The sequence below is a fragment of the Mustela nivalis genome (genome assembly GCF_964662115.1).
Source record: "Mustela nivalis genome assembly, chromosome: 14".
Lineage (NCBI taxonomy): Eukaryota > Metazoa > Chordata > Mammalia > Carnivora > Mustelidae > Mustela > Mustela nivalis.
The window spans coordinates 39,149,703-39,163,930 of NC_139033.1; the positions used below are offsets into that span (position 1 = coordinate 39,149,703).

Sequence of the window (14,228 nt, forward strand, 5' to 3'; positions counted from 1 at the left end):
TTTGAGGCAAGACTGCAGTGATCACTAGTGATGCCCCCCAGAGCCCAACGCCCACAGCCGATGGCAGTCTCGCCTGTCTTCTGTTTCTCCCCAGCCCCTTCCCGCTTCATCCGCATTTCCCGTTCAGTCCAAGTTCAGGCTCTTCCGTTTTGCAGAAACCTCCCAGCTAGCCCACGGCCTCCAATCTGCTGTATCCATTGCTGCCAGGTTAGTCTTCCTAAATGACAGTCTTACGCAGGTTGTCCCGTTCGTACTTGAAGATCTATGGGACCTGGTAGGAGTAGGTTTGATACAGAGGGTGAGCGAGGGGGAGGATGAAGGGAATGGGGGTGCATGGAGGGTTTCCTGAACCAACCTGTACGAACCATGTAGATCCTGTCAGTTGAATTCACAAAAATAATCCATACCGTTGTCAGGCGGGAGCGGGGAAAATTGTGCCACGTATGAGTGCTGAGGGTAAGATTGAAGGGAAAAACCATAAAAGGAAATAGGATTAGAAGACAGAAAGATAGGGCTATATTATTGAGCACAGTCTTAGTAACAAGAAGGCCCTAAATGGCAAGAAGGAGTGTTGGGGCTGGCTTTTCCTGAACTAGTCAGCATTGGGATTGGGTTGATTTGGGATCGGGGTTCAGTTGCGGAGCTGGGGCCCCTTCCCAAGTCTTCTGCCTATCAGTGGGCTATGTGACAGGACTGCTGACTGAGATGCTCTTCCCAATGCTGGCCAAATGATGAACCACAGATACATAGAGATCAGAGTATTCTTTCTCTTAGAAATTTGAACCTCGAGTGGAGAAAACCAAAACCATGCTTAGATGACTGACGGTAACATCAGTGCGTTGGAGAGGCTTCCAGGGGTCCTGTTCCTAGATCCCTAGGAAAGCTCTCTGGGTTTCTCTTCTTCCTGAGACCTGGTCGTCCAGCTTTTCCTTTGACTCCATGATCTTTTTCCAATTCATTAATCCAGTCAGCTCTGCTTAGGGCACAGTTACTTCTTCATGCTTCCTGATTCTCCAACTTAAAGAATTATCCTGGCCAAAGACAATGGGGGTCTTGCTGTCCAAACATTCAGTGTTCACCTCTGATCTGGTGAATGACGTGTACGTTCCTCTCCATGGAGTTTTAGGCCTCCCAAAAGTCACAGCAGTCTACTTCTTCAGTTTTGATTCTTACTATTTCCTTACTGACATCCTGGTCTCTAGTCAATAAATTACCACCTGGGGTAAATCACTCCAGTAAAGGCTGGTCGTGAATCTTCACTCTTGGTACTCATGCCTCTGTGGAGTCCCTCCTGCATTGACCTTGGGCTTGATCTTGTGATTTTCTTGACGAAGGGGGCATTAGTAAATATGACAGAAGCAGAGGCTAGAAAAAAGCTTCTCCACTGGGACCCGCCCCTCTTAGAACATTGCTGCCACCATGTGACGAAATCGGGTCTAGAGTTTTAGAGGGTGAAAGCTGACCAGGAGAGAGGCCAGCCCTCCCAGCCCTCAGCAAGCCTCCAGCTGAAGTCCTCATGAGTGACCTAAAGAATCAGATCATGAGAACTGTTATTTTAAGCTACTAAATGTTCGGGTAGTTTGTTGGAGAACCGAGACAGAAATTGTTCCCATCTCCTTAATCAAAGCAGTAAGTTCATTAGACACATGTTTTATCCTCCAAGCTGTCTTCCAGGCCCGGGTTGCCCACCTGTTTGACTGCCACAAAACATGGGTCTGGGCAGCATCCTGCCAGCTTCCTACAGCTGTTTCCCCTCCCCTGCTCTTCCAGACCCCACCATCAGCCTCCTTGCTGCTCTGCTAGCCCCTGCCTGCTGTCTGGGCACAAAGTCAATGCCCCATGTTTGCATTTTTTTTGCTATGGCAACACCTGCATAGCCAATTGTCTCTTTCAAAAATATCACAATCATATTTTTTAAGGTAATACAACTTAAAAAAAAAAAGACTCTAAATGCCATCTTCTCCATGAACATTTCCTCCCCTACCAAATGTAGTTTCTCCTTTTTTGGAGATTTTCACAGTACTTTGAACCACTCTCATGGTACTTAAGATTTGCATCATATTCTCCTCTGCTTTGTATGGTCTTGTGGCGTTTTAACAGATGTCAGGGCTCTCATCTCTGCAATCCCTATCTAGTACTCCCCAAAATGTGCTTCCCAGACCAGAAGCAACGATGTCACCTGGGAATTTGTTAAAAATGCCCAACATCAGGCCCCACCCCCGAAATTACTAAATCAGAATCTGCATTTTTCCAACACCTCCAGATGATCTGAATGCATGTAGAAGTTTAAAAAGCGTTATTTTAATGCTGTCTTATGCAGCTGCACATTACAGTAATTTGAGGACTTCAAATATATATATATCCCAATGCTTAGGTACCACACTAGATGAATTTAATTCATTTACAGTCTGGGTTGAGACCCACTGTTCTAACGTAGAATTGGCAGATGTAGCAAACAAAACTGCAGAACACCCAGTGAAATTAGAATTTCAGATCAATAGTAAAGAATTTTTTTGTATGTGTCTCAACTATTGCATGAGACATACTTATATGAAAAAATTCCTTGCTGTTGATCTGAAATTCTAATTTCACTGTGCATCCTAGATTATATCTGGCAGCCCCACTTTAATGTTAGTCCAGAGCAGTGAGTGGTTTTCAAACATTAGACTCACTTGGAGGGATTCATCAGCACAAAGTCCTAGGCCACAATGCTCAAAATTTAATTTTTGATTCAGTGGAGCTGGGATGAGGCACAAGAATTCGTATTTCTGATAAGTTTCTGGATGAAACCATTGATCTGGGAACCACATTTAAAACCATTGTCTACCATTAGATTTGTCTGAATGTGCGCTTGAAATATGCACAAATCAGTGATTGAAAGAAAACTTCTGAGTAGAGACTATGGCTATCTTCATCAGCAATAGTGAACATGAAAATAAACCTTATAACGGAGGTGGGAATTGTAGGAAGACCAGGTGCGTGGGCAGGAAAATAAGTTCCTCACTGGACATAATGAGTTTCAGGTATCTACAGGACCCCACTGTATACCCTTCCCTCCAGGGGCAGTTGGAAGGTTGGCTTATCTCTGTTTAAGAATATGGCTCTAAACCAAAGCTCTCCCAAGAATGCGATGTGAGCCACAGACATAACTTACAGAATTTTTTGAGTTACAGAAAAAGACTTAAAGAAACAGGCGAATACATTTTCATAATAGATTTAATTCAACATTATTTTAATCTATAATCATTACAATTAATCAATGAGACCATTTACAGGATTTTTTTTTTTCACACTAAGTCTTTGAAATCCGGTGTGTATTTTATGCTTCTGTTACATTACAGTCAGGCTGGCCACAACCCAGATGCTTGGTAGATACATGTGGCTAGTGGCTGCCCTATTGGACAGCACTGTTTGGAACTATTGGCTGACCCTGAGCTTGAGGACAGGGTCCAACCTTGGAGTGATCAACAGGTGCAAGCACTTCACTCTTCTCTAACCACAGGCTGGGGCTAGTTCTCAGGCCAACTGTACCCGGTGAGTTTTCCTTTTCCTGATTTCCTAGCCTTGCCCTTCCTCTCCTTTCTCCTGAGCCCTTGTTCAAGGGGAAACCACATGAATGGAAATCTCAATGTCAAAAATAAAGAGCCAGGCTTACAGCAACCTTGTCGCCCGTCCAATGTAACGTGAAGTGGCTGATATGTTGCACGAGTTCACTGAACCTTGGGCTTGGACCGGTTTTTCCTTCACACGGGAGACTTCACGAAAGTCTCAGACCAAGAAGCCCTATCGAGGTCTTGTTTAGTCAATCTACTTTTAAAATCACAGGTGTCGGTCAGACTAGCATTTTTCTAGAATAGCTTGAATCCCATTGCTTTCATTTTCAAAGAAATTGGCTTCATATAAATAACCCAAGTAAAAGCAAAGAAAAATCACCACAAAGTAATGGCCCCAAAGTCTTAAGTTCTTGGGTAAAAAATAAACAGAGTATAATTGAAACCCTCATTTATAATTTTTCACAGGTGGGTGGTATATGTATCTCTTATTTGAAAAGTATTGATATAAATGTGTCAAACCGTTTAGTGTTTTTACTTTTAAAAATCAAAAAAAAAAAATGATCAGATGCATTACTCCATGAGACTGAAAAAATATGTACAGGTTGTATTTTATTTCTATGTTCATAGCCAAGGAAGGTTCAGATAAGTCTCCATTGTAGGCCTGAGGCTTTGTGGAATCTGAAACTTGCTTACAAGTTAGTAGAGAAACAAATAGGCACGTAAGGCATTCTAAATCCATGATCACTGCTGTGATCTGGAATTATGTTTGAGGTCCTGAGACATGGGTTAAATTTAACTTAGATCATTAACTAGATGAATTTTCGGCTAGGATTTCAGCTGTAAACAATCTGACAGGGTGATTGGCAGCCTCTCATTATAGAGGCGTAGTGATTAATTAACACAGAGCTTAATTAATTTTGTAAGGCTAGAAACAGTATTTCTTTGCAGTGAAAATCAATATTTGAATATTTGGAGCCCCTTCTCTCAGTTAATTTCACTCAGATATTTAGCTCACTTTAAATTCTCAGTTCTTAGTTAATATCATATGCTCCCAACTATTAGAGTAATTGGGAATATTTATGATATTCTACCCGAAGCTATTTTTGGAAGAAGGTGAAATATAAATAAATACATTCTTTTATTCTTGTTTCAATTTCAAAAGCACATTTCTTTTTTTTTAAATTTTAATTTATTTATTTGACAGAGATCACAAGTAGACAGAGAGGCAGGCAGAGAGAGAAAGGGAAGCAGGCTCCCCGCTGAGCAGAGAGCCTGACACGGGGCTCCATCCCAGGACCCTGAGATCATGATCCGAGCTGAAGGCAGAGGCTTTAACCCACTGAGCCACCCAGGTGCCCCCAAAAGCATATTTCTATTACTATACTCATAAGGATGTTAAACTACATTGTTGAAGGCAAAGCTGAATATAGAAACTGTGGAAAAGTATCTTTCCTCCTGCCTTGCTTTTAGTCGGAATGACCTGAATGTCATGCTCAATGCCCATTTAAATCATTTCACCATTGTCAGAGCCTGAGAAGTATTTTCTTAAGTATTGGAGCCCCTTCTCTCAGTTAAAGGAGTTCATTCCTTTGGCATGTGACTTAACAGTAACCTCCATTCTGCAAAGAAACCAAGAATGGGGCGTTGTTTTCAGCCTGGAAAAGTAGTTTACTGGGAGGGTCTGAGGAGAACCAGAGGCTGGAAACTAGAACGGCTGGGGTTGTCCCTCGTGTCTGGGAAAGAGATATGCCCACCAAGAAGTTCAAGGTGAAGACTGAGCTACATGGCAGTCTCAGGGACCATCCAAAGTCTGGGCTCAGGACAACAAAAGAAGAGGCTCACTTCCCTGAGGAAGGCAGTGGTGTCTGTGGCGTTGACCAGCTGTATAGCACAGACAGATGCAGAGGGAGATGAGACAAGGGGTGGGGGGTGTGCCTCATGGGAAAAGGGACTTGAAGACATTCCTGGGGGGGGGGGCAAGAAATAGCTACAAGGCCAGAAGCCCAGGGAAGTCTTGGTAGTGTCTTGTTTCTCTTTCTGCTACACCAAGAACGGGCGCCAGCTTGAGGGACACTAGTAAGGCTGAGTGAGGTGAGCAGAAGGGCAATGACTCTGCTCTGAAAGGGCCAGAGAGGCCCATGGGAAACAGTGACAAGACAACACAACCCATGACTCACAGAACAACGGAAACACACCTCAAACCCATGGCTCTGGAACTCGACATCTGTGAGAACTGTATTTGACTTCAGGTTGCGAAAAAACTTCTCCCCAAAGTAATGTAGTAGTTGTTTGGTTCAGCTCAGTTTTTAAGTAACTATCACTCCTTCAAGAGTCTCTTTAAAGTCTTAGGGGTGCAGTGTCTCCTTAGGAGTCAAGTGTGGAAGTGCTAAGGAACCAAAAGCCAAGGGAGACTCAGTGCTGCAGGACAGGAGATGAGGTACCAGAGAGATGATTATTCTTATTTCACTGTTCAACATAATGAAAACACACGTAAGCTTTAAATGATTAGGTACCAGTCATAGTGCTTAATAGGTCAAGCTGACTTTCAATTGAATACTCTCATTGTCACGGTGTCATGAAATTTACCAAAAAAACTGGCTCTTCAAAACTATGTAAATCCAGCTTTTCTCCCAGCTGAGCAGTTTCGTCTCAATCTTTGCTACAAACTCCTCTGGCTCTGTCGTCTCAATGTTTCTTCTCGAGACTCATTCCCTTGATACTTTGTTCAGTTCTAGATCTTTCCTGTACCTTTAATAATCCATATATGCTCATTTTCTGTATTTATGGAAACACAGTCTTGAATTCTAGATTCGTATATTCAACTATCTAACCCTAGGGTTAGGGTTAGGGTAGCTAATAGGCACATTAGTTGTAAAAGTTTGAAAATAAAACACTCAATTCTCTGAAACTCCCTCTTTCTTCTATTAACCCAATTTCATAAATTAGTTTATTCAACAAATATCATTGAGTACATCTGATCTGCCAGATATTGCTTAAGATTAACCTGTGGGGGCACCTGGGTGGCTCAGAGGGTTAAACCTCTGCCTTCAGCTCAGGTCATGATCTCAAGGGTCCTGGGATTGAGCCCCACATTGGGCTCTCTGCTCAGCAGGGAGCCTGCTTCCTCTCTCCCTCTGCCTGCCTCTCTGCCTACTTGTGATCTCTCTCTGTCAAATAAATAAATAAAATCTTAAAAAAAAAAAATTAACCTATGAACCAAAAAAAAAAAAAAGGAGGCATAAACGAAGCATCAAATAAAACACCCCAACGAATCCCCAGTGTGTTAGCGGGTAGGAAGTGTTTCGTAAAAATAAAAAAGGAAATTAAATCAGGGTGCACTGGAAAAAGGCCTGCGTGGTTATACCAGGTGGCCAGGGAAATGTCACCAAGAAGTGGCATCTGAGCAAAGACTAAAAGTTGGTAAGGGAGTTCGGCATCAGGAGTCTGTTTAAGAAAGAAAAGAGTGGGGCGCCTGGGTGACTCAGTGGGTTAAAGCCTCAGCTCAGGTTATGATCCCAGGGTCCTGGGATCAAGCCCCTAATGCAGCTCCTAATCAAGCCCCGCATCCAGCCCCACATGGAGGCTCTCTGCTCAGCAGGAAGGGAGCCTGCTTCCCTTCCTCTACCTACTTGTGGTCTCTGTCTGTCAAATAAATAAATAAAGTCTTTAAATTAAAAAAAAAAGAAAGAAAGAAAGAAAGAAAGAAAGAAAGAAAGAAAGAAAGAAAGAAAAGAGCAATTGGAGGTAATAACTCTTTTTTCTTCCAAGTAAAATTATTTTTTAAAGTTTTTATTTTTTTATTTGAGTGAGAGAGAGAGAGAGAGAGAGAAAGCACAGAAGTAGAGTGGGAGGGAGAAGCAGACTCTGCACTGAGTGGAGAGCCCGATGTGGGGCTCGATCCCAGGACCCTGACTCCCAAGACTCCTGTAGTAGTCTTGTTACATTTTCCCTGACCTGAGTGCCAGCCATCTCCTGGTGGTACCAAGCCAGCTAGCAGTAACATGCTATCTTCTGCTGACAGGGGCTACTTTTCTCTTTTTAGTCCCCCCAGATTTGGGCCAAAAATAAACAATGTTAGACCGCAGGGCATTCATCTTGGATATGCATCTTTTTACTGTTGCCACGATTTTGCTGGTCAGGAGGATGTCCTGAGTATATTGCCTGTAGCTGGAGAAGGTTTAGTGTTTCCTGCTCTTTTTACTCCTGGATGAGTTATTCAAACCCATTGAGGGAGCATTTAAGAATATGAAAAAGATATATCAGCCATCTGCAACCCAGGTGATTACCAGAAGCAACCTGTCCATTGCTTCTTGTATTAGACTCTCAAACAGGGACCTAGATGATCATCTCAGGGAATGAAAATATGTAACGAAGGCTAGCTGGTCTTTGCTAGAGACCTGGATGTTTTTCTCATCCTTATAATACAGAAGAAAAGGACACTTATTACTCTAGCTATTGCTAACGCAGTGCAAACCAGCTTATCACAGAAAGAGAGGATGTAACAATCAAAATTGATTAGTTCCAAAGGAATATACCCAACTGTGTGCTTTCAACGGGAATTTTTAAAAGAAAGCGAAAGAACATCTAGTTATGCTAAGATAGCATAATAGTTTTGAAAAAGGCCTGTTTCAACTGGTCACATAGGTTTGTCCACACGAGTCCATTATAACCAGTAGCTTTTCTGACTGGTCGGTCGGTGCCACGCCTCAACCAGTAGGCACATATTTTGAACATTACCCTTGCTTATGTTATGGTTTCTGTGTCCATTATGTGAAAGGAGTCTTAGAAAAAGATCTACCTGTTTAGACAGACGTGTATATACAAGCAGACACTCATTTATTGTTCATAAATATTTGTTAAGCGCTTTACTGATGAACTCAGAACAATAATCCGGGTTTCATTTGCCGCCATGATTTTTCCTTCTTTTCTTAGAAGAGAGGAACAAGAAAAATAAATTATTAACCTGACCCTTCTGTATTTTACACGTGATTTGCTCGCATCTCTCCGTTTTGTCTCCTATGAGTCTCTTCGGGTCCCGCTGGACTGGCCTTCTTGATAGCTCACAAACCTGCCTGAACTTTTGCTTTCTTTGTGCCTTTGCCCGTGCCTGAGCTCAAAAGGCTCCTATGCTCTTCCACGGAACATGGTACTGATGTGGGAAACACAGGCAAAAGAAAAATTCAATTTGCTTACTACCAGTAGGCCACTGACAAGTCCTTGAAACAGGCAAAGTGACATTCCTCTAGGAGCTCAGCTGTCTTGATATTAATACTTTGCTAAGGGCAAAAGGCAATCTTAACCCAACCCCCAGGATCCTGTAAATCTACTTTAACATATAAAAACTCCTTTGGAAACTTCCTTTTTCTCTAACCCCCAAGATATATGGTAGCAGTCATCCCCCAAGCCTATGGCTCGCCCATATAGATCTGAAGGGTCTCACGACTAAGGTTTTATTAGATGACCTTTCCCTAATAGTAGCTAGCCTCCTCAAGGTCCTGGTCCTCCCAAATCCTACTACCTCTTGAGGAGTTCTCTGGGGCACTGACTTCCGGTACTCCTTCCGGTGGGGGTAGTAGGGTGCCATGGGAAGGGGAGAGAGAAGAAGGGAAAGGCAGACAGAGGCATCACTAAAAAGGAATGGGAGCATGCCTCGAAAATGGTGCCATGCCTTCTTGATTTTGTGGCATAAAAGATGTAATATTTAATAACAAAATTCAACGTTTGAGTCATAAAGTGATTTAGCAGCACAGCGGTGGCAAGCAGAGTAATGGCCCCTCCAAGAGGTCCAGGCCCTAATCTCTGGGACCTGTGCTTATGTAATCTTCCAAGGCACAACACATTTTGCCGATGGGATTAAGATAAGAATCTTACAATGGAGGAGATTATCCAGGTGCATGCAGTGTAATTCCAAGAGTTTTTGCCAGTGAAACAGGAAGAGTCAGAGTCAGAGAGAGACTAAGTTGCTGGTTTTGAAGACAGAGAAAGGGGCCAAGAACCAAGAAATGCAGGCAGCCTCTAGAAAGGATGCAGAAGGCAAGAGAACAGATTCACAGCAACACAGCCTCCTGATGTAGTGATTTTATTTTATTTTTTAAAGATTTTATTTATTTATTTGACAGACAGATCACAAGTAGACAGAGAGGCAGGCAGGGGGTGGGGGAAAGCAGGCTCCCTGCTGAGCAGAGAGCCTGATGCGGGGCTCCATCCCAGGACCCTGGGATCATGACCTGAGCCGAAGGCAGAGGCTTAACCCACTGAGCCACCCAGGCGCCCCTGATGTATTGATTTTAGTTTAGTGAGCACCATATCAGATTTCTAGCCCACAGAATTGTAGGATAATAAACGTGTGGGGTTTTTTTTAAAGCAACCAAGTTCACGGTGATTTGTTACCGCAGCCATGGAAAACTAAAACAATCTAACAAATGCAATATATGGAGCATTTTGAGGGAAGACCTAAGTGAGCTGCTCAGTGTCAGTGGGGGATCTCAAGGGACGGTTTCCCGGCACATACCAGGGAAAGTGAGCAGGAATTTCCAGGTGAAGAAGAGGGGAAAAAACATTCTCATTTATGGGGGAGTGGGGGTGGGTGAGGGTGGGCTTGAGTGGGGAACTAAGGCAAAATGGAATATAAAGTGAGAAACAAGAGAGGGTGTGGAACAGTACAGGCCATTTCACCTGACTGGCAGATAATGTAGGGATTGGGCAAGAGAGGAAGCAGGGTGGGAGACTTCTTTGCTGGGGGCTGGGGGTGGGGTGGGAGGGAGGGTGGTTTAGGCTTTAAACCCAAGGTCATGAGGGGGTTTTAATGAATGGTAGTGGTGGTGGGGTGTGGATGTGGGGGATGTGGATGTGTGTATTGGGGGAGGGGGAAGAGCTGAAATGACATGGTAGGATTTGCATTTAAAAATACACATTACAAAAAATCCCATATTATATGCAATTTAACAAATAACCCCCAAACAGAAATAAAGAACAGTGATTTCAGATATGAGCCCCGGTCTGAATGCCACAAGGCAGAGGCTCTGAATGTGGGCACCTGATTTACGGTCGGATCCACTTTTAGCCAGGACAACAATCTATAGTGTGCTCTAAGGGGCAGACCGCACCTGCTACTTTGTTCCCTGCCCACCCCCATCCTTCCTTTTTAGTGAACCCCGGACACAGGGTCAGAGTATTTATTCAGGGAGGGTGCTGAGGGGGCTTTAAGGTGCTCTAGTCCCTACAACCCAAGCCATTCCAAAAAATACATAATACTAAAATACCAATACTTTTTTTGAAATGTGGATAACCATAGGTAAAATGTGAAGAAAAGCGGCTTTAGAATATATGGTATTTAAAATGATTTATGTATTTTTCTGACATAAAAATAGCAATCAAATGCTACAGATATAAGAGAAATCCATAAATATTGATCTACCGTTCCTCTATTTTCATCCTCTGAGACATCCCCCTGGAGTTTTAAATTTAAGGATGGTTTATGGATTTTCCTAAGCAGCACTATGCAGGTTGTTTTTTATATTTCCGTATTCTCCCTAATTCTGAGTGGGTCCCTGCTCTCCCCCCCAGAAAGTTATTAAAATTATTGCGTTAAAGCAACCAAGTACTTTTGCAGGACTATGAAATACAGTCAGTACTTGATACTGACCAGAATGATCAGTTTCCATTAAAGTCCTCTCTCCCTCCAGGAAAGTGCACAGAAGTCTCACCTTCACCTCTGATCTTCTCAATTTCTCTGGGATATGGTGGGACTTAAATACAAAATGGAAAATGTTTAGTTTTTCAAAACGGAGAAGCACTTAAGTATTACTACTTTTAGTAACTTTGTCAAAAATGTTTAAAGAGTAGAAAATCTCTTCACTCCGTGGTCCTGGATTACTCACTGGGCTATCCATCCTGTGTTTACCTGGCAAAACTGGGACTAATGGAGTAGGTTTCCCTCTCTGAGAAAGGTTAAGGCCAGAGAGAGAGGTGAGGGTCACCGAATGCAAGGCAGTATCCCAGATTCCAGCTCAGAAGGAGGAAATGTAGTGTTTAGGGGACCATGTTATGCTTCTGCAAACACAAGCAATCGAAACCCACATAACAAAGGATTTCTTCAATGAATAACAAATAACAAAGCTGGATTTCTTCAATGTTTAATGTCATTATAAACACCCATGGCTAACTTTGGAACGTGATTTGTCTATAAATACACATATATCTATTAATAGACCCACAAGGATTAGTTAACCAAAATTTTTCTAAAGAAACATCAACTTTCACTTCTCCAGTTGGGTCCCAATCTACAAGCTCATCTGTTAAGAAAACACACGAAGAGACAAAATATTTCTTTGTTTCTTTCCTTTTTTTTTATTTTTTAAATGGGGCTGGAAACGCAGTAATTATAGGATTCCCAGGAAGATTCAGAACAGTCCTCAGATATTAGGGGGCTGGGGTTTCAGTTTTCTGTATCTGTTAAATGTGAGAAGGGTGGAGCCAATAATTAGTGAGGTTTTTATCCGCAGCCCCTATATGTTCATGAACTTTCAAAGGGACACAGGACCCAACCCGAAAGAGCTCCCAGGAGCTCTTTGTTCCCAGCTAGAACAATCTGAACAATATTATACATAACGTGGTATTGAATTATAGCTCAAAGTATAAAATGAATATATATGAATCCATGCTGATGTAATAAATAATCAAATAGATAAATAAATGGGAGAAGAGGAATAAATCCTCTTTACAGAAAAATTCCGATAATATATGCAGATACTCCCTCTCACACCCTGGTGGACTTTCATTCCACTCTCCCTTCTTGAGGTGAGTTGAACTTAGTGACTCCCATCCAAAGAAAAGAATATGGAAAAAAGAAAACCAGTAACTGTGCAGTGGAGAAAGCTGGCAGATAGTACTTTAACCAGGTGTTAAAGATTAATATCACCAGCAGTTAAGTCCTGTTGCTCTCATGGACCCTGATAGGATGCTGTGATGAGAAAGGCACTTTCCCATCATGGTCTTCCTCCACCAAACCCATAACCATAGTCTCGTCGTGAGGAAAGCAACAGACAAAACCAAAGTGAGAGATAAAGAGATATCCACAAGATAGCTTAACAGAATTCTTTAAAACGATCAAGATTAAGAAACGATTAAGAAACTGTTCCAGACCCGAAAAGAGTAAAGAGACATGGCAGTATGCAGCGTGGAACCCTGCATGGGATCCTGGTACACAAAGATATTTAGCGGAAAACTAGTGAAATCTGTAAAAGGTTGAATTTAGTTAATAGCAGGGGCCCAGTGTTAATTTCTTAATTTTGACACATGAACTATGCACACGTACACATGCACACGTACGGAGACGTGGGACGTGAATATTAAGGGGACGCTGGCTGAAGGGTTTAGGGAACTCTGTACTATCTCTGCAACTTTTCCTCAGACCTAAAATTACTCCAAAAGAAAAAGTTTTATTATAAACGACAAAGACAAAAGTTCATGAACTGAGGGCGCAAACAGAACCTTCTTCAAAATCAGCAACAGCTGCCACCGACGGGAGCGCAGCGTTCGGGACCCGGGTGGGGGCGCAGGGAGCGCACCCCGGGGTGCGTGGAGCAGGGCGTGTGCGTCCCCGCGGGAGCGCGCGCTCCTCCCCGGAGTCGTCCAGGCGCCGGACTCTGCCCCGGGCGCACCCTGGGGGGCGGAGCCCAATGTGCCGGCGGCGGAGCCACCCACGCCCGACCGGGCCGAGCCGGGGCGGGAGGCGGGAGAGCGAGGCCGGGACCCCACCCTCGCTCAGCGCACTCCAAGGTAGGCGAGCCCCGGCGGCCCGCGGCGACCCGCGAGCTCAGCCCCCCGGGGGAGGGGGCGTCGGGGCCGTGGGAGCGGGTTCCCCCAGCGCGGCGCCCCGACGGCAGAAACAGGCTCTCGGTGGGGAGGGGATTCCTCCCTGGATTCCTTCTCCGCTGGGGGCGGGAAGTTTCCGATTCCCCGGGCGGGAAGTCTGAGCGCCTCTCGCTAGAGAAACAGTTGCCTTTCCCCGAGAAAGAACAACCTTCCTTTGGGCCGCTGCACATCTGGTTATTTATTTAGGGGACTGTTTTGCAGTCCCTTTGCCAGGGGTCCCCGAGAGTGAGAGGACCGGCCGACTTGATGTCACCTTGTGGCCGCTCTGACAGGTCCCTGGGCCCTCAATTCTTAAGACCCCAAATGAATGAATAAAGGTGGTTGTCTTCACCTTTCTTCCTTCCTTCCCTCCTGCTGGCGTCTGCAGCGGCAGGTGCATGTAGCGAAAGGAGAACAGCCCGCTGGCTGACAGTTTTCTACTGCCTTGGGATTTTAGAGCGGGAAGTTACAGAGCTCTTGGCAGGTGTGCAAAGAAGCTTTATTATCTTACTGAAGAATATAGTACAGGACAGTGCAAGGATAGTTGTTAGACTGAGTGAAGACGTGGCTGTAAATTTTTCACCTTTTTTCAAAGATGGCGAATATATATAGGTAAAGTATATAAAGATATCGATGAATACACATTATATATGATATATAATAGATAAATGCACTGTGTATATAAAAGATATAATATATAGATATACAAATATATTAAAATATTTTATTTAAATAAACATATATAAATATATATAAGTATATAATATATATATAAAATAAGGATCAGAAGAAGCAATAAGCCCCAAACGTAACTGAGCT

General features: G+C 43.5%; 1 protein-coding gene across 8 annotated transcripts in view; it reads left to right on the plus strand.

Moving 5' to 3' along the window:
- Nucleotides 1-14,228, plus strand: part of CCDC68 (coiled-coil domain containing 68) — a 96,492-nt gene that overhangs the window by 21,618 nt on the left and 60,646 nt on the right. For 3 of the 8 annotated variants that reach the window (XR_014302931.1, XR_014302932.1, XM_082699646.1), the window contains exon 1: nucleotides 13,176-13,334. The exons of 1 other annotated variant lie outside the window; for it this stretch is intronic. The gene's annotated coding sequence lies outside the window, so the exon portion shown is untranslated. Of the gene's footprint in view, nucleotides 1-13,175; nucleotides 13,335-13,872; nucleotides 13,894-14,228 lie in introns of those variants that run through there. 4 more of the 8 variants (XM_082699648.1, XM_082699647.1, XM_082699645.1 and 1 more) reach the window with 2 other exon arrangements.